At 36.3% G+C, this 21,564-nt stretch overlaps 1 long non-coding RNA gene across 2 annotated transcripts; it reads right to left on the reverse strand.

Moving 5' to 3' along the window:
- Nucleotides 1-57: 57 nt before the first annotated feature.
- On the reverse strand, nucleotides 58-15,246 carry LOC131010831 (uncharacterized). Of its 2 annotated transcripts, XR_009096674.1 has the most exons (4): nucleotides 15,113-15,246; nucleotides 1,462-1,538; nucleotides 986-1,359; nucleotides 58-880 (listed from the first exon to the last, which is right to left on the reverse strand). It is a non-coding gene; the product is annotated as an uncharacterized LOC131010831 (long non-coding RNA). The 2 variants fall into 2 exon arrangements; XR_009096675.1 differs by lacking the exon at nucleotides 15,113-15,246 and having other exon boundaries at nucleotides 1,462-1,569.
- Nucleotides 15,247-21,564: the final 6,318 nt, after the last annotated feature.

A 21,564-nucleotide genomic window follows, 5' to 3' on the forward strand; every position in this document is an offset into this window, starting at 1 on the left:
AGCAACCAACATTAATTAAAAAACAAAAACAAAATAGTGAGCAAGAAGCATACAAGATTTGATGATAACAAGCAACCCACTCCAATATCAAGCAATCATACATCACAATACCTCAAAAAGTAATAGATTTTCATCTATTTCCAATCAATAAAGTGACAAAAAAAAGTAGAAGAACAGTTGCAGAAGAGAAGATGACATAGGTCTCGCCTTTTCTTTCAACGCCCGCATGAAACATCAACTACTCCACATGGCAGGTTCTGCGTTGCACGACACTCGACCACACGCTAGGGGTCGAGTGTCAGCAAACGTGGGACATTGTTCGATGTTCAACTCGTACTCTATTTTAGAGTTTCATAGATTAAATGGTTGGAGATGCTCTAAATTGATGCAAGATATTCCAACAATCTTAATAAGACGAAGTTGCTAGAAGGAATTGACAGCTGTTCTACTAGCAGCCTAGCTATATTCCTCTTAGCAATCCTATAAGAGGGTGTTTGCACTTTGCATCAGGTGATAGATTAGATTGACAATACATAAGATTGAGTATTTGAAAGATCACATGATCAAACAAGATCATAATTGTTCAGTCATGCATATGTTGGGTGGATTAGTGTATATTATTAATCGATATAGTGAAAGGAAAGTTATATTGAAGGAAAGATCAGAAAAGAAAGCAAAAGTAAGATTGATGTAAAGACAAGTGATTTCGTAGCCGAAGGAGGTGTATCTGCATAAATGTATTGAAAGGAAAATTACCCAACAGCTCAAGATCCAGAAAGTTGGGAGAACTTCTTGGAAGGGAAAGAGCAGCCAGATATGTGAATTGAAAGAAAACTATGATCAAGACATGCTGGTCTTGGCTTGTTCCAGCAGCCAAATACTGTAAAAATATACATAGGAAAAGAAAGAACAGAATATAAGAATGATACTCCAATTATAAGTTGAAATGGAACATAATATGCAAGCAAACTTTGTGTTCTCTTACTCATAATTCTAGATTTGGTCTAGGAATTGGTTGAAGCTTTCTGCAAACAAGGATTTACACCTCAAGCTGAAGAATATGAATCGAATTGCCTCGGCTGCTAAAAGCTGGATTTCTTGCAATTCCAGAGTTCATATACAGAGATCAAAGAAGTGGAAATGTGAAGCATGAAAATTGGGAGAGGTGAAGCCATCAAAGTTCATCAATCTCAGCCTCTTGAGTAAAGGGCAACAAATAACTATACCAAAATTCTACATGAAAGAAAAGATTAGGTACAAAGAGGAACCTGATTCTTTCATGTACAGAAACATATATAATTCCTTCTTTCTCTGCTTATTCATTGGTATAATAAACTGGAAAGTACTCTTCAACAATACCTGAAGAAAGACAATTTTGAGTCCACAAGACCTTAGGCAACTAGAAATCCTCATAAAGACATTCACAACACAACGAAGAACTCGGATTACAAGCAATTTCACCTTCAGTGTCTAGGCTCATGCATTGCTTATCCCAACAAATCAGGTGCTAACTCAAATGAATGAGCTCCTACAATTTCCTATACAAACCACCATTTTGTGAATCCACCATGTAATATCCCGTTTCCTTATAGCTAAGTTTAGAGTAAATTTTGAACTTAGTAGTTAAGGTGATTTACGCCGGATAAAGAAAACGAATTTATTTAATTCCAACAAAAATGAGTTACAAAAGTTTTTGTAAATATTTAAGTTATTTAAATTTGTGTGCATTGCATATTAATTTAAATATGAGTATGTGAATATCTAAAATATTTTACATATAATTGTATGAGTTTTTACAAGATTTTAAATTAAAGTCTATGTTAGACTTTAATTATTTATGTGTGCTGGGCTTTGATTTTATATTTGGGCCTTAAGCTTTTTATTATTATTGAGTAGTGAAGATGGAGCCTTTTAAACCCAATCAATTCATTGAGCTGAATTTCTTCATTTAACATGTAGATATTTTCTTAATTGTGATTAGGAAATTTGTGGAAAGAATTCATCCACATAGCTTTCACTATTCGCATCTTCCTTGAAAAGCCACTCCATTCATTTACTTTGGCAAGATATTACTTCAATCAAAAATCAGACTTTACCTTTTTCTTCGTTCTAACTCACCTTCTCGTTCCATACAACATAATAAAGTAGAATTCCATTTTCATGAAGCTGCTCAAGGATCTTCCCCTACACAGACATCACAAGGTGTTTACCTCAATTTTCTTTGCCTCTGTTTCAAGCACACACAACTATCTCGTTTGTACAGAACACCAACCAAGATTTCAATATTTTCATAACAAATCACAAGCATGACAAATTATTTACATAAATGCATACAATCTGTGTACATATACATATATATATATATATATGAAGCATGATTGAAGAAAAAAGAAGAAAGATAGAGTCTTGAATTTTAGTCTCTGCTTTTGAACTGGTGGTGCGTCGAGTCGGGATGCTGCATATGTTTGTGTGTGAGAGTCGAGTCTAAGGAGTAGTGGAACGGCGGCTCGTTGCTGCTGGTTCATCGGAGAGGGACGGCGGTCGGTGCCCGGCGTGCACCGTCATCTGTAGTTATGTGAGTAATAGGCCACGGGTTGCTGTCGCCGGGAGGTTTGAGAGAGAGCAGAGGGAGGTAGAACTCCGGTGGCGTTTATGTTGCTGCCGAGTCGAGTCAGAGTGAGGAGTGGTAGAGAGAGAAGAAAGGGGCAGAGGGAGAACAAAGGCTGAGGGGCGAAGGTCTTGCCGGAAAGTGGAGGGAGGCGGCGGCGATACTTTTCGCCGTTGTCAAGGTGAGGCGTCGCGGCGGCTTTGCCGCCGTCGTCTACCGGAGACAGAGAGGTGAGGCGTCGGATCGGGCAGTCTAGTGAGCCGAGAGAGAGAGTTCCGAGGGAGGCCAGGGCGCGGCGGCCCTGCCGCTGTCGCTCGGCCACGGATGGAGAGAGATAAGAGGGTGACGGTGAGGGTGACCGGAGACGGCGCTCTTCGCCGGAGATGGGCCTCGGCGGCCGTGACTTCGGGAGAGAGAGAGAGAGAGAGAGAGAGAGAGAGAGACGAACGGATCTTGAGAGAGGAAGAGAGAAGAGAGGTGGGCGGACGTTTGAGGAAGAGGAGGATAAAAGGGTTTAGGGCTAGAGTGTTGGGCTTGGGTCTTGGGCTCAGTTTATTTAATAAGTTATGGGCCGATTTTTTTTAAATTGAATTTGGGCTAATTTTATTTATTCAACATGGACTCAGTTTTAATTAATTTGACTATCACTAGTTGATTAATTAATTTAAAGAATGATTTTCATAATAATATTGATATTATTATGTGCATATATGATTAAGCATGAGATGATTTGCATCAAGTATTTTTGTGAGTAAAAGCATTCATGATTTAATTGGTTTTATTTATAATTCCAATTATTTAAGAAAATCGAGTAAGAATATTGTTGGTGTCCTTAACTCAAGAATTTAGTTTCAATTATTTATTTACTAAATTTTGGAAACCCGGCGTGATGAATCGCGTGATGAATCAAGTATGTTTAGTACATGCACTAAGACATTAAGATTAGTTTCATGAGACCTATTAAGGATAGTATTTCTTGTAGGCTTTGTGGACCAAGGGGATTAGCACTGCTTTCCCAAGATGAGTTTATGTAATTATGATCTTCAGGCTTTGCCTATCCAGGTGGGCTTACTTTCCAAATGTATAAAGTATGATTGAGTTATTAAGCTCTAAATGTTTCAATGAATTGCAAATTATTTATTCAATGAAATGCAAACTGTTTATCCAATAAAATGTTTATGTGCACTCTGCTCTGTTTAAGGCTCGCCACAACGAATCAATTGAGGTTCTCTTATGACCTAACACGTTGTTTGAGAATTGTGTACACTCATTAGCTGACCTGGTGGGTTGATCTCCATCGGGCACTAACTAAGAGGCGTTATAAGGGTGCTTGCTGGATGTGTTCCGAAGTATGTAATGTAAGGGCCTGCCTGGGTAACGTCCCGAGGTCAAAGTAAACTTGTCTGGGTTACGCCCTCAGTTCAAGTAAATGGGAGAAATGGATCCGACAGTGGCTAGAGGTCCGGGATCACAACGAGTAACAGAAAGGGAGTGTGACATGTGCGCACAAATGAAAGAAATTATTTTAACATGCTTAGAAGTTATTTCAATTTAAAACCTTCTAAGTCATGTCAAGTATGATTGGATAAACCGTCTTTATTAAAATATGAAATGTTTCAGAAAATGCATGCCCACTAAGTACATTAGTACTTAGCCCAAAATTACTTTCAAATGTTTTCAGGTTGGCTGGCTGGTGCTGACGGGACGGAGCTGAGGTTAGGGTTAAATTCCTATTTTAGACTTCCGCTGTAGCAATCACTCATATCCGTCTTTTGTTATCCCAACCTAAGATCTTCATGTAAATTTTCAAACGATATACTTGACCGAGCTTAGACTCTTCACTACTGAATTTATGCTAATAAATGTCGGTTGTCAGAAGCATGAAACAAAACTTGTGATCCAAAGGGGCATAGCCCGAATTTCAAATCCTATTTCGGTTATAACAAGGTTTTTCCCTTGTTTATTTCTATGAATTATTCACACCTCGATTATATTTATTCCTTCAAGAATTGGGGTGTGACAGAATGGTATCAGAGCATAAGTTTTCTTTCATGCCTCTGATAACCATAAGCTTTTTGATGTCGAGTCTAGAATAGTATCTCTAGACTTCTAAGAATGTCAGTAGCCCTCAGCTCGCCGTCACACTGCCTCAACTAAGGTACAATAATAGTTTCAAAAATATACATATATGTATTCCATATGTTATAAGTTATGAATTGCTAATCGCTTTCATATTGTTATTTTGGGTCTCCGACTCATATAACCCAGCTCAGTGTCGTGTTTGGGACTACCCGAACCCATAACGACTCAATAAATGTTATTTCGTGTTTGGGACTATGATAACACTCATATTTCCATGGTTTTTAATATTCATATGATGTTAATTTTATAGGAAATTGAGTGTTGGATGATTGTTTTGTGCTTAATTTGCTTTATCTTGTGAAACATGATTCTTACTCGAACTTTGAAGGAATTTTCAGAATTATTAAGTTCGAATTTGGAACAATGTTCTGAAATAGAAGTTGTAGATCGTCTCGATACGAGTTCGTGAGCGCAAACAGATCATAAATCGGAGTTCGGACGAGAAAGTTATGGCCGAAACACAAACATCGCGCGCAGCAGTCAAAATTCGGCGACCTAAACGGCGACCGCCGAGTTGGTCGCCGAAATCCCTGTTCAGATATTGGCCTGGTGGAGAAAAAACGGCGATCGCCGAATTTTAGCTGTTTTCAGGCCAAATTCGGCGACCGCCGAACGGGTCGCCGTTTTTAGGCGTGTTTTCGTTTTTTCCGCGTTTTTATGATTTTTCAAGTTATTTTCGGTTTAGAACTTGGTTTTTCACCCTAAGACTATAAATAGGTCCTCTTTTGACCTATCTAGGGTTCCCAGCTTTAGTTTTTCAGTTCCCAACATTCATATTTCAGTTTTATAGCTTTAGAATATTTTAGCTTTCCAGTTTTCAAGGCTTGGATCAAGATTGAAGATTCAAGTCGCTACAATCGTTTTAATTCGATTTTTATACAATTTGTTTTTACAATTGCGTTCAATGTAATTATGTTTATGTTTGATTTTGCTATGTCTGGCTAATTTCCTTTAGCTGATTCTAGGGTTTGTAAATAGTTGATTGAATTTATGTGATTTATTTGTTAATACCTTTGTGCCTTCCAGTTTATGATTCATGATTCCTGGTGCTTAATTTCTTGTGAATTATTTGGCCAATAATTTACATGTCTAGCTGTTCAGTTTGAGTCTTGAATGCGATAATTGTTCAGCCGATTCAGGAATGCATGTTATAGAAGTAGCCTTGACACTTGAATGGGATATGTGAAACTATAGGGAGCTATTCTTTGTGTACGCTTGGGAGTTAATTTATTCCTTGGAGTCTTGAATGTGAAGGGGGGTAAATTAATCTACTTTCATAGGTGTTCGTTAGAGAAGCTTGTGAATAGTTGTGTGATCTCTCATCATAACTGGATTAAATTGGTACATAGGATTAATAGATTTATAGCGTAGATTTAGTTAATGAATTTACTACCCTAGGATCAGTTGTTTTTAATATTTGAATTCGTCTACATACTTTTATTTATCGTTATTTGCGTTTTAGTTTAAGTAAATCAATCTCTACCTTCTGTTGCCTGTCTACTGTTAAAGTTTGTTTAGGAGATAGCTAGAGTTATTTCGATTTTCAGTCCCTGTGGATACGATACTCGACTTGCTATTTCTGTGCTACAATTACACTGTTTAGTTGCAGTTTTTGTTGCTAAGAAATTAGTGATCAGACTACCCGAGCCCTTAACGAATCAATGTATGTATGGTCGAGTTAGATTCCTTGAATCTTTCCGGCACAAGCAAAGTTTTCATGAAAGGGACTTTAAATGTCCATATATGTTTAAGGTTTCAAAAGAAACAGAAGTATGTATGTATGAACGAATGAGAAAGTTTTATGTTATCGTTTTAGGTTCATGCCTATACGATTAGAATGATGGGTCCTCTTACAAACCGTTTGAGTACCACCCAAGAATGGCTTGAGAATGTTAGTCGTGATAGCACCGCTTGATCGATTTAAGTAATGATTGGTAAGATAGAAATGTTTAACATAGATATGTTACAACATGAAGGCAATGCCTAAAGACTAAGGATTCACTTGAGCTATTTCAATAGCGGTAAGATTAAGTTTTTCACATAAGAACTTATGTTGCTTATGATTATGATGTTAGTCGTGATAGCTTTGCTAGAACGACATAGAATGGACTTTCATGGTATCAGTAACTTATGATGAAGTACTTATTAGTAAGTGTTTTAAGTTAGAAGTTTGACCAGAGCCTTACATGAATTAGTAGTTGACATGATTGGGGGCGAAGCTCCCATTTGACTGAGTGATTCGTTTTGTTGGGTCTGGCCAGCCCACATGACTAAGATCTCGGTGATTGTCAATTAAGATTTTTGATCTTGAGGTAAAGCATCATCCCAATATATAGACTCGCACTATATCGTTGTCACAATAGAATATCCTTTTATCACGATGAGTATAGTAGCGATTAGAATTACTCAGTTTGTTATTAGTTTTCAACCATTAGAACGGCGCACTAAGTATCAAGCTGTCTTTTGACCTTCATTTGGTAATCAAAGCGATTTTTGGAATCCCAAGCGAAGAACTGGAGCAGATAGTGAGTATGATGAAGTTTTCAACCAGTTGTCAATATGTAGTTCACATGGTGGACAATAATGAGAAATGCATAAAGGAGTTCGTAAATGAATCGCGTCATGAGATATTCAATTCCCCTAGTAAACCAGGGAGATATTACGAAGGAACAAGCAATGGGCGAGACTTCCACCACCGGGTCACCGGGTCACTACAACAAATGGAGAAGGAAAAAGTTCACGCAAAAAAAAAAAAAAAAAAAAAGATATGTACGCCACCTCAAGATGGAGGTAAAGAAAAAAGGAAATAGAATGAAAGAAATAAAGAAAACTCTGAAATGGAAGGAAAGCAATGGAACTAAACTTAAGGTATAACCCGACTAGGGCTGGAAAAATATACCGAAAACTCGGTATACCGACCATACCGTACCGTAAAATACCGCAAAATACCGAATTTAAGGTATACCGGTTTTTTTGGTAAGGTATGATACCGTACCGAGGATTTACGGTAAGGTAAAGGTATGAATTTTCCAAATACCGGGGTATACCGGTGTATACCGATACCGCGGTATATACCGAAAAAATCAATAAATACCGTATTAAAGGTATATACCGGAATACGGTATGATACCGTATTACTGGTATACCGAATATTACTGCATATAACGGTGATGCGGTATCATACCTTATTCTGGTATACCTTAATATTCGGTATATACTGGTAATAAGGTACAATACCTTATTCTGATATACCGCAGTTGTCCGTATATATTGGTATACCGAAAATCGCGGTATATATCGTATCAAAATCTATAGTTTTAAAATATATAATATTTATTTTTAAAAATATTTATAAATTTTATAAAATGATGTATATAATCTATATTATGTGAATATATACAATTGTACATGAATTTACAAATATCATCAAATGCTACAAAAATAAATAAAATATAGTATATATATAGTATAAGTCATACAATAAAATAAAATTGTTTATTTTGATATTATAGTATAGTTATAATATATAACTAAAATTATTGTTTTACAATAGATTATACATCTAACTTATAATAGTTACATATATAATAGCATAGTTATAATATTAGTATTATATTATAAATAATATTACGTCTAACATATAAATTATAAGTAACTTATAACATCTATATAATTTACTATATATTACATGAATGCATACAAGTATGCGAATATAAATATCATCAAATGATATAAAAATGAATAAAATATAATATAGTATGTAAGTTATATAATTTAATATAACTGAATTATTTATATTGATATCATAACACAATTATAATATACTAATATTCTATATTATATAACTAAGATTATTGTTCTACAATAAATTATACATCTAACGTGTAACATCTATGTATATAATAGCATAGCTATAATTAATATTGATATTATATTATAAGTTAGATTACATCTAACTTATAAATCTCATATAACTTATAACATCTATATAGTATATATATAGTATATACTATATAACTTATAAATTTATAAATATCATCAAATGATACAAAAACAAATAAAATATAGTATATAGTATAAGTTATACAATAAAATAAAATTATTTATTTTGATATTATAGTATAGTTATAATATATAACTAAAATTATTGTTTTACAATAAATTATACATCTAACTTATAATAGTTACATATATAATAGCATAGTTATAATATTAGTATTATATTATAAATAATATTACTTCTAACATATAAATTATATGTAACTTATAACATTTATATAATTTACTATATATTACATGAATGTTGATGAGGACTGAAATATGCACCAGCGCTGTGCTAAACATAAACGGGAATATTTCTAGTTATTATTATTATTATTGTTATTGTGGTTATTTCTGATATTTGATACAGGATTACCCTGACTCTCGGCTTAGCTCAGCTCGGCTCCGCTTTTCAGCTCTGATGGCTCAATTTCAAGATGTAGATTAAAATAACGGGGCTTGGGCTTGATTCATTGGGCTAATGGGCTTTAGGGGTCTGATGGGCCCAAGGGCCTTAAGTTTATGTTCATGCTTATAAATAGGGTCTTGATGCATAGATTAAGGGGGGTAGTCATTTCTTATAGCTTACAACTTGTAAAGTGTAAAATACTCTCTCGATTATAGTGGAAAACCCCCAAAACCCCCGTGGACGTAGGTCTTCTCGACCGAACCACGTAAATCTTGTGTCGTTTACTGCTTTCTAGTTTAGGTGTTGGTTTCTCGTTTCACCAACTGGCGCCGTCTGTGGGAAATTGAGCTAAGGCGTGAGTGTTTTCCGGCTACTGTTCATCGGCGGTACTGTTCATTGAAGAAAAGATTACTGTTCATCGGAAGAAAAAAATGCGAAATCCTTTTTCCGGCTGTTCCTTTCCCAGTTACCGGCGACAATGGTTCGGGTGTCCGGCTGTTCTCTTAAAACATAACTTTTGAATTTTTTAAGAGAACACCAAATGCATACAAGTATGCGAACAAGCATACAATTTTTTAAGAGTGTTTTCCGACAATGGTTTCTCGTTTCACCAAATGCATACAAGTATGCGAATATAAAGTACAGTATACCAATTGAATTTTTTCGATTTTGATAATACCGATTATTTTGGTATACCGTTAAAGTGCGGTATACCGTGAAAGTACGGTATACCGAAATTCGGTAAGGTATACCGAAATAAAGGTACGGTAAAGGTTTTGTATATTCTTCATACCGTATTTAAGGTATACCGAACTAAGGTATACCGTAGGTAAAGGTAAGGTAAAGGTATGAATTTTTTCCATACCGGAGGTAAAGGTAAGGTATAAGGTATGGTCGATTTAATAAGGTATACCGTACCGTGCCACCCCTAAACCCGACCCTAAGGCTAGCAAGCTCAAGCCAAAAAGAGTGAACGCTTTGGCTAAAGTGCCAAAAGCTCCATTAAGAAGAATGTCCGAATAGAGCAAATGATCGCTTTAAACTGCAGAGAACTGGAGCACTATGCCATCACCTCAAAGAATAAATTTGGAACACCACCACAATGGAATCTTAGAAACCCACATTGAATAATCATTTGGAAATGAGAAAATGAGTTTACATGGTAGAAGGAGTGCCATTAATCTTTGAAGTGAAAGTACCAAAATGATGAGAAAGGTTTGATGTTAGAATTCCCTATTCAATCTGAGAAGGAGACGTAGGACGAAGGAAACAATTAAGGAAGTTCAACTGATTTGAGAGTATAAAGATATTTTTCCCAATGAATTACCAAATTTTCACCAGACCTAGTTTCATGCAACATAGTATGTCACTATGGGGAGCACTAATTCGAGATGTCAAAAGAAAAGATGATACACTAAGAATGTGTATTGATTATAAGAAGTTGAAGCAACCTCATAAGAATAGATATCATCTCTCAAGGACGGATGACACGTTTGACCCAATTGAAAGAAGTGAAGTTTCACAAACTCATCGTGTTACCTGAAGGAAACAAGAGGGACCCTGTCAAGTAATCGAAGAATGAGAAGACCATTGAATGCCAATCAGATAAAGAAGGATTCGTGAATTGCACAGGTGACTGCAAGTTGAGACTAGACTGAGTTTGATACAAGTTAAAAAAAAAAAGTGATAACATAAGTATCTTGGTGATCAAAGCACCATGAGTTGAATTACCTGACCTATGACTTAGGAATCACTGTTGTTGTGTACGCATCGAGAAATTAGAAACACTATCTCTACGGAGCCAAGAGTGAAATCTTTACCGATCACAAGAATTTGAAGTATCTTTTGAGTAATAGAATTTGAGCTGAAGTCAATAGAGGTGACTCAGACTGGTAAAAGTTTTGGATTGCACCATCAGTCACGACTTAAGAAAGCAAGGGTGACAACAGACGCCATGAGTCGAAAGACTGGGTAAGATAAAGTATTTGAGTGCCAAACAAGGAGAACTGATTGGTGACCCTGTCCCATTCAGTGTAAGAATTTTTCTTCATTTGGAGACATTATCAAGTTGTGTAGCTGCACATATAACTGAATTTGATTTACGAGAAATGGTTGTGAAAGCACAAAAAGTAAAATGCATATTGGTAAGAAAATGTATCTCGCCTCAAGGATAAGTGAAACAAAATGTTTGACAAGGTAAAGAAAATTTTTAGATTTGAAACTAGCATCAAGGATGGCCGAGAAAGTCGACCATATCAAGCAAAGAATCAAGGAAGCAAGATGTATAAAGTCTAACGCCGATCAAAGTCAGAATTTAATGTTGGGGATCGAGTTTTCCTCAAAGTTCCTCCCTCAACAGGGTTATACGTTTTAGAAAGAGGGGTATGTAACGACCAGCTATATGGAACCTTTTGAGATCCTAGTTAAGCTGGGCCTTTGTAGCCAATAAGTTGGCTCTGCCACCAAGCATTGTGGATGTGTACAATACGTATTGCGTCTTGCAATTAAGAAAGCGTGTGTTTGATCCAAAGCATGTGATTAAGCAAGCTGAAGTAGTCCTAGCCACGACATAAGTTATGAAAAGAAACTGGTCCAGATACTTGATCGCAAGGTTCAAGTTTTATGAGACAATAATATTATTCTCGTCATGTAGTGGAACCATCATGATGGAAAAGGCCACGTAAGAAGCGAATGAAACGAAAGTCTAGTATCCCAAGCTAGAATACCAAGACATGCAATTCCGAGGACGGAATTTTTATAAGGAGGCAGGGATGTAATACCCCGTTTCCTTATAGTTAAGTTTAGAGTAAATTTTGAACTTAGTAGTTAAGGTGATTCACGCCGGATAAAGAAAACGAATTTATTTAATTCCAACAAAAATGAGTTACAAAAGTTTTTGTAAATATTTAAGTTATTTAAATTTGTGTGCATTGCATATTAATTTAAATATGAGTATGTGAATATCTAAAATATTTTACATATAATTGTATGAGTTTTTACAAGATTTTAAATTAAAGTCTATGTTAGACTTAATTATTTATGTGTGCTGGGCTTTGATTTTATATTTGGGCCTTAAGCTTTTTATTATTATTGAGTAGTGAAGATGGAGCCTTTTAAACCCAATCAATTCATTGAGCTGAATTTCTTCATTTAACATGTAGATATTTTCTTAATTGTGATTAGGAAATTTGTGGAAAGAATTCATCCACATAGCTTTCACTATTCGCATCTTCCTTGAAAAGTCACTCCATTCATTTACTTTGGCAAGATATTACTTCAATCAAAAATCAGACTTTACCTTTTTCTTCGTTCTAACTCACCTTCTCGTTCCATACAACATAATAAAGTAGAATTCCATTTTCATGAAGCTGCTCAAGGATCTTCCCCTACACAGACATCACAAGGTGTTTACCTCAATTTTCTTTGCCTCTGTTTCAAGCACACACAGCTATCTCGTTTGTACAGAACACCAACCAAGATTTCAATATTTTCATAACAAATCACAAGCATGACAAATTATTTAGATAAATGCATACAATCTGTGTACATATACATATATATATATATGAAGCATGATTGAAGAAAAAAGAAGAAAGATAGAGTCTTGAATTTTAGTCTCTGCTTTTGAACTGGTGGTGCGTCGAGTCGGGATGCTGCGTATGTTTGTGTGTGAGAGTCGAGTCTAAGGAGTAGTGGAACGGCGGCTCGTTGCTGCTGGTTCATCGGAGAGGGACGGCGGTCGGTGCCCGGCGTGCACCGTCATCTGTAGTTATGTGAGTAATAGGCCACGGGTTGCTATCGCCGGGAGGTTTGAGAGAGAGCAGAGGGAGGTAGAACTCCGGTGGCGTTTGTGTTGCTGCCGAGTCGAGTCAGAGTGAGGAGTGGTAGAGAGAGAAGAAAGGGGCAGAGGGAGAACAAAGGCTGAGGGGCGAAGGTCTTGCCGGAAAGTGGAGGGAGGCGGCGGCGATACTTTTCGCCGTTGTCAAGGTGAGGCGTCGCGGCGGCTTTGCCGCCGTCGTCTGCCGGAGACAGAGAGGTGAGGCGGCGGATCGGGCAGTCTAGTGAGCCGAGAGAGAGAGTTCCGAGGAGGCCAGGGCGCGGCGGCCCTGCCGCTGTCGCTCGGCCACGGACGGAGAGAGAGAAGAGGGTGACGGTGAGGGTGACCGGAGACGGCGCTCTTCGCCGGAGATGGGCCTCGGCGGCCGTGACTTCGGGAGAGAGAGAGAGACGAACGGATCTTGAGAGAGGAAGAGAGAAGAGAGGTGGGCGGACGTTTGAGGAAGAGAAGGATAAAAGGGTTTAGGGCTAGAGTGTTGGGCTTGGGTCTTGGGCTCAGTTTATTTAATGAGTTATGGGCCGATTTTTTTTAAATTGAATTTGGGCTAATTTTATTTATTCAACATGGACTCAGTTTTAATTAATTTGACTATCACTAGTTGATTAATTAATTTAAAGAATGATTTTCATAATAATATTAATATTATTATGTGCATATATGATTAAGCATGAGATGATTTGCATCAAGTATTTTTGTGAGTAAAACCATTCATGATTTAATTGGTTTTATTTATAATTCCAATTATTTAAGAAAATCGAGTAAGGATATTGTTGGTGTCCTTAACTCAAGAATTTAGTTTCAATTATGTAATTATGATCTTCAGGCTTTGCCTATCCAGGTGGGCTTACTTTCCAAATGTATAAAGTATGATTGAGTTATTAAGCTCTAAATGTTTCAATGAATTGCAAATTATTTATTCAATGAAATGCAAACTGTTTATCCAATAAAATGTTTATGTGCACTCTGCTCTGTTTAAGGCTCGCCACAACGAATCAATTGAGGTTCTCTTATGACCTAACACGTTGTTTGAGAATTGTGTACACTCGTTAGCTGACCTGGTGGGTTGATCTCCATCGGGCACTAACTAAGAGGCGTTATAAGGGTGCTTGCTGGATGTGTTCCGAAGTATGTAATGTAAGGGCCTGCCTGGGTAACGTCCCAAGGTCAAAGTAAACTTGTCTGGGTTACGCCCTCAGTTCAAGTAAATGGGAGAAATGGATCCGACAGTGGCTAGAGGTCCGGGATCACAGCGAGTAACAGAAAGGGAGTGTGACATGTGCGCACAAATGAAAGAAATTATTTTAACATGCTTAGAAGTTATTTCAATTTAAAACCTTCTAAGTCATGTCAAGTATGATTGGATAAACCGTCTTTATTAAAATATGAAATGTTTCAGAAAATGCATGCCCACTAAGTACATTAGTACTTAGCCCAAAATTACTTTCAAATGTTTTCAGGTTGGCTGGCTGGTGCTGACGGGACGGAGCTGAGGCTAGGGTTAAATTCCTATTTTAGACTTCCGCTGTAGCAGTCACTTATATCCGTCTTTTGTTATCCCAACCTAAGATCTTCATGTAAAATTTCAAACGATATACTTGACCGAGCTTAGACTCTTCACTACTGAATTTATGCTAATAAATGTCGGTTGTCAGAAGCATGAAACAAAACTTGTAATCCAAAGGGGCATAGCCCGAATTTCAAATCCTATTTCGGTTATAACAAGGTTTTTCCCTTGTTTATTTCTATGAATTATTCACACCTCGATTATATTTATTCCTTCAAGAATTGGGGTGTGACACACCAAGACTAAAGAAACTAGTTTGGAACATCAACATCAAAACCACCCATAACATGTCTAAATCGTATACACGCATCATTGTTTATCTCCAAAGAAAAAGATCGAAGCAATATTGAAAAATTCATAGAAATATCTCCCGCAGCTTCATTCACATAAACTAGGAAAATTTGAGGACCCAAAACGTACAGCGTTCATTCAAAAATTGAGGACTAAACATAATTAATTAAAACAAACGAAGCAAGAATATAGCGAGATTAAGATTTAGATGATCACTACTTGAAATTCTACACGAGCAGAGAGCCCAATCCGCTAATTTAGGGGAAAATCCGTGGAATTGTTAGGTTTGTGGTTCAATTTTTGTTCAGCGTGCTACAAAGTTGATTTGGATTGTGTTTCTGGTAATTTCGCGCGCACAGATAGGGGGGGGAGTCTCTTCGGTTACATTCCCTGTGGTTCCTTCCGATCATAACTTACGTCGCCACTACTAATGAAATGCGTCAGCACATCGGCTGTAATGTCGTGTCAGCCTGCTAGGCCATCCTTTTTCTTTACTATTTTAGGTCATTTTTTTACTCTCATTTTAAAACAATTGACTTAATTCTAAAAAAATACTATAATAACCCTCTAACAGCATCCACAATAGGGGCTTGGGAGCGGGTGCGCACCGGACTCGCGTGAGCCCCCCACCAATGCTGCACCCGCCCTCGCGCACCAGGCTTGCCCTTTCGCTCCAAGCTCGAACGATTAAATTAATAGGCGCGTTGTTGGGGATAGATCCAACAACTACGGATAAGGACGTCGTGGTCGTCCGGTACGATGGACACTAGCAACCTGAAACATGAACAACGTTAGAGCCCTTCTTAGAGCACCGGTGGGAGTATCGATGGAAGGACCTTCGACGCTCAAGTCAGTAAACAATATTAAGAAATATTGTATTGAATGTAAAAGAAAGAGTAAATCGGGTCGATCTGGTCGACGGGGTTGAAGGGGGATTGAGCAATGAGCGGGGGCCGTCGAGTCGTCCCGGTTGATTTGATCACCGAAAAACTTAAGGCTGAGAGCGTGGAGGCAGAACAGTGCGAGTGAGGAAAGAAGGTGGAAAGAACGTGTTGAAGTGCCAATTATTGGATGCGTCTATTGACCTAATTGGTCTTTATTTATACTGTAATGGCCTGACGGCTGAAGTTTTGCTGATACGTCTCTCTCAACCCTAGTTGTTCCAATATTTGTGGGGTCGATCGATATCCCTGATTAGTTTCTGCCTTCTTCCCCAAGTCGCTGCCCCCTCTAGGGTTTGGGTCGATGAGCCTTAATGACCTTGCTTCGAGATTGACCCTGATGACCTAGCATTTGAGCCAATTTAATTGAAATTAATTTGACATTTTTAATTGGACCTAATTGGTCTTTATTTATACTGTAATGGCCTGACGGCTGAAGTTTTGCTGATACGTCTCTCTCAACCCTAGTTGTTCCAATATTTGTGGGGTCAATCGATATCCCTGATTAGTTTCTGTCTTCTTCCCCAAGTCGCTGCCCCCTCTAGGGTTTGGGTCGATGAGCCTTAATGACCTTGCTTCGAGATTGACCCTGATGACCTAGCATTTGAGCCAATTTAATTGAAATTAATTTGACCTTTTTAATTGGACCAACCAATGGGCCACGAATATTTATTCAAATAAGCTATACGAAATTTGCCCACTACACGCGTGCAAAGCACTGTCTATTAAAAAAAATTACTTAATTGATTTTTTTATATAAAAATCATTTAAAACTTAAAAAAAATAATTTTAATTTTAACTAAATGTAGCTTCACTATTTAATGTAACTTTCAAATAGTTTTAATTCTAATTTTTTATTTAATATTTTTTAATCTACAAATACATTTAAAATATGGATAAAATAGAAATAAAAATTATTGTAATATTTTTATAATTATTGCATTTTTTAATTAATGTAGTGTTAAAGTTTAATTTAAATGAAATTTAGTAGTATTTATATAAGAAAAATAGAATTGAAAAAATTTGTCGTTGAACGGTTATGTTCTAATTTTTTTCTTCAAAAATAGTCGTTAACGTATATTTTTAAAATTATTTTTTTTATATGCACACACCTTTACAAAATCACCTAAAATGCCGGCTTTAATTTTAGAGCTTGATTCGAGCCTTGCGGATGAGCCAGCGCGGGGACTGCTCTAGCAGCAAAGCTCGAGGCAATCGCTTGAGCCATGCTGGAGGTGCTCTAAATTAATGTTATTATGGATAACTGAAATAACAAATTAATACCATTATAACTAGCTCGATTAAAAAAAATATCATTATAACTAGTTGAAGTGTATACATTCAATTACGTCGTTAAATACATAATTTGTTCAAGTCATGTAGATATTTCAGACGTCCAGCAGTAATTTGGTGACAAGTGACAACCATGTGAAAAATTAGAACAATTGAAAGTTAGTGTATTTAGAGACATAATTTTAAATCTATGTGCAAAATAAAAATTTATAAAAAAAATCTTGTATTTTAGATACAATTTCCCCTTTTAAAAACTAATTGTTTATTTATGGGTTAGTTACATATAAATACAAGAAGTATACATATATTTTGGTTTTAATCAACATTTTCTTTTATCAATTAATACAACTTTCAACATTTGGAAATTCGGCCCAAATCAAAATTCTGACAACAATTACTTCTACAAGAATTCTTACATGATATTCCAGCCAATAACCATAACATTGTGTTTTTATATAACATAAAAGTGAAGTCATTAGAGTTCAGAGAGTGTGAGTTTAGAATAAGAAAGCGATTATATTTTTATGTTATATGGAATGCAAATGTTTTATTTATTAACTGAAATGTCACGTAAAAAAATTCTGACATACATATAGTATTAATTGTTGTCGAAATTTTACTTTGAGCTAATTGCAAAATATTAAAAGTTAATATATTAATTGACTAAGATAGTAATATTAATCAAAAATCAAAATTTAAGTATTCTCCATATATTTATAGAAATTTAACCCTTTTGTTTATTGATCCTCCCTAAAAAACAAAAACCAAAAACTAGATTTTTGTTTTTAATAAAAAAGTTCAACGTGATGTTTTATTTATATTTGTATTTTTAGTCTGGGCCGGCTAATCAAATATTCGTGGGTTTAAATGAGGCCACACTTGACATTTCAAGCACAACTTGATGAGATCATAATATTGATTTCCAATACTAGCATAGCATATATTCATTCTTTATTTATGTTACCCTTAATCTGATTTCATTATCTGCGAAATTCCAATTGGACTGCTTGAGAAACGCAATTCTTGAATGGACATTTTTTCAACATTGTGATTGGGTCAATTTATTTGCAGTCTACTTAGAACTTGATCGTTTAAGAGCTTTTCCGGTGAGAAACTTAAATTTATATTTAATTAACTTGTTAGTTCGTAACTTAACTTGTAAACTAGGTTGAACATATATACAAATGTTCAATATGATAATTATAATAAATTTATGTTATATACTTGTGAGTTGTGATAGTGATACACACGCATATTTAATTACCTAATTAACTGTATTTTTCATAACAAAATAATATTTTAATGAATATGCTATATTTTTAGAAGTAAAAGGTTATTTTTTAAAGAATAATGTGAAAAATTGAATTAAATATAATTTTCTAAGCTTGAATAAACTCAAGTAAGTTTGTAAGTATTGAATATGTTCAATAAAGTAAACTCGAACTCCGCTTCATAACAAATTATTCAAACAAACATTTCAATACTTAAATCTGTTTGATTTAATTACACACCCTAACTATTTGGTTAACACCACATTTTGGGGTCAAAGAAAAAGCATGAAAAGCATTTAATATGGAAATGATAGGAAACGGAAATATCAAGGAAACTACGTTTTCTTTCATTTTCTTGATTGCACGTTGCAACCTCCATTAAATTATTTTTCTTAGTCATTAAATTACACATATATTATGACTAAGAAAAATAATTGAATGGAGGTATATATACATATATTATGACTAAGAAAAATAATTTAATGGAGGTTGCAACGTGCAATCAAGAAAATAAAAAAATATATATATAGCGTTGCGCTTCAATGACACCCTTATTTTTCGTGAGACACTGAGACCCTTATTTTTTAATGAATAAGACATATATACTGATGAATAAGGCATTATATAATGATGAACAAGGCAATATATACTGATGAATAATGTTTTGTCGTAATTTGTGTCATTGTCTTTTGTTAGTTTAGTCGTATTTTATTGCAAAAGTTGTGTGGAGTAGTGATAATTTTGTGTTAAATTGAACTTAGTGTTTAATTGTGATGCTTTAGGTGTGAAAGAATGTTGATGTTAAAGCATTTGAGGATCGTGAACTAAGCTCACAATGATGCAAAAGAGGGTGTGTAAGTCTTGCTAGCCATGGCGCACAATGAACCAGGGTGACTAGTCGAAGAAAATTGGAAAGGAAATACAGCGCGCCCCGGCTCGCAGTCAACCAGGCTGACTGTTAGAAGAAAAATGGGCAGAATATTGAGTGAGCCGCGGTGTACTGTCAACCGGGCTGACCCTGACAATTTTTTTTATGGGATTTTACTTATGAAATGCAGTTTTTAGATGTTAAAAAGATAATTTCACTTAAAACTTTTACCTTTTTACTCTTAGGAAGCAAGAAGATTAGGAGAACTTGAGCTTTTAATTTGATTTCAATTTCTCTACGCATTAGGAACGGATTGTACTTCTATTAGAAAGAATTTCTTTATCTTTCTTCTTTGCTTTCATTGTATGGATTACTTTTGCTTTTTCTTTTTCTTTTTACAGCATGATGAACTAATTCTATAGTCTAGGGTTGGAGAGTCAATTGGGTTTAATTGATTTGCTTGTGATTTATTGATGCACTTTATCCGATTCAATTGTATGATATTCGATTTAGCAATTGATCACTACTTGATTGTGTTTGCAACGTGTGAGATCGAGAGAAGAACTCGTTCCTTGACCGTGGTTGAATTGGAATTAGACTTAATTGGAAACTTGTAGTCTAATAATTGATGAATTCATGTGATTTAATTAGCATAGACTCATGCTTGAATGCGAAAACTATGGTTTGAGCACCTACGTTAGGAGAATTTTGTGGGTTTATGAATTGTGCATGATCTTCACTTGTTTATTGATTTCTCAAGAAGATGATCCGTCGCCCTAGAATCTTTAATCCTTGAACTCTTGTTTGTTTTATCATCTTGAACTCATTTCTCGTTATTTTAGATACACTACTTGATCACTTGAATATTGGTTAGAATATTTATGAGCTATTGTTTTTACGTGTTTAAGAGACTCGAATCACCCCCGAAATCGGGTCGCCCACTGCAGAAACAAGGGACTCGAGGGAGGCCTGATAGATCGGGTGTGCCCCGATAGCCAAAATCGAACGCGCGTTCTATGCACGCGCTCTATCTATCTATAAATATATATATATATAGGGTGTGGTTCTAGAGAGAACTACATTATTTGTGAGAACGTGAGACGAAGGCACGAGGCGTGACACGAATTTCTCAAGATGCTCGGGAGTCTCGATTGTATGCATTGGGCATGGAAGAATTACCCAAAGGCGTGGCACGACGCATATACACGCGGTGATCAAGGAGAGCCCACCTTGATCTTGGAGGCCGTTGCATTCCACGATATGTGGATTTGGCATACCTTCTTCGGTGTCGCCAGTTCGAACAATGACATCAACGTTCTGAACCAGTCGCCTCTGTTCTCCGACGTGTTAGATGGAACGACGGCGCCGGTGATCTTTGAGGCCAACCGGCACTACTACCATATGGGCTACTACTTGTGTGACAGCATATATTCGGAGTGGCGCTGCTTCGTCAAGAGTCCGCCAATGACGACCAATCTAAATGAGGCGAGGTTCAAGAAAATGCAAGAATCGGCACGGAAGGATGTCGAACATGCCTTTGGAGTGCTTCAAGCTCGATGGGGAATCATTCAAAGTCCGGCGCGAGGTTGGTACGTCGACAATCTCAAGGAAATCATGATGTGTTGCATCATTCTCCACAACATGATTGTTGAGAACGAAGGTGAAAGAACTGCCCATTGGAGAGATGACGACGCATGACACATGGCGTCTAGCAGTGACTCGTCCGAGAGTGCTCGAGCAACACCAGTTTGCTTCGAGGAATACATGCAAAAAGATGCAATTCTTCGAGATAGACAGATTCATGCTCAGCTCCAACGTGATTTGATCGAGCACATTTGGGCACGTTTCGAACCTCTAGAGCCAGAATAGTTATTTTAGGATGTGTCTTTAAATTTTTAAGATTTATGTAATTTTTAGGATTTTAAAATTAATGCAATTTAAATTTGAAGTAAATTGTGTTATTTAAATTTGTGCAATTAAAATTAAATGAAAAATATAAAAATCAAAACTAAAAAAATCAGGTCAGCTATCATGTCATCCCACTGCAGCCTCCTTGACCCAATGTGGTCCCCCCTCTATAAGGTCAGCTATCAGGTCATCCCTACTGAGGATGCTCTAACAACATCTGCATCACCCTACTCGATGGGGCTTACTTGAGTAGGGCGAGCATCGAGTAGGGCGATGCAAATGGCCCTTACTCGAGGGCTACTCGATGCTTCGAGTATCTCACGATCGGCCAAAATTCAGGCGCGTGTTCTACACGCGCCGAACTTTTAAAAAAAATAACATAAATAAAAA

Source organism: Salvia miltiorrhiza, chromosome 2, assembly GCF_028751815.1.
Source record: "Salvia miltiorrhiza cultivar Shanhuang (shh) chromosome 2, IMPLAD_Smil_shh, whole genome shotgun sequence".
NCBI lineage: Eukaryota > Viridiplantae > Streptophyta > Magnoliopsida > Lamiales > Lamiaceae > Salvia > Salvia miltiorrhiza.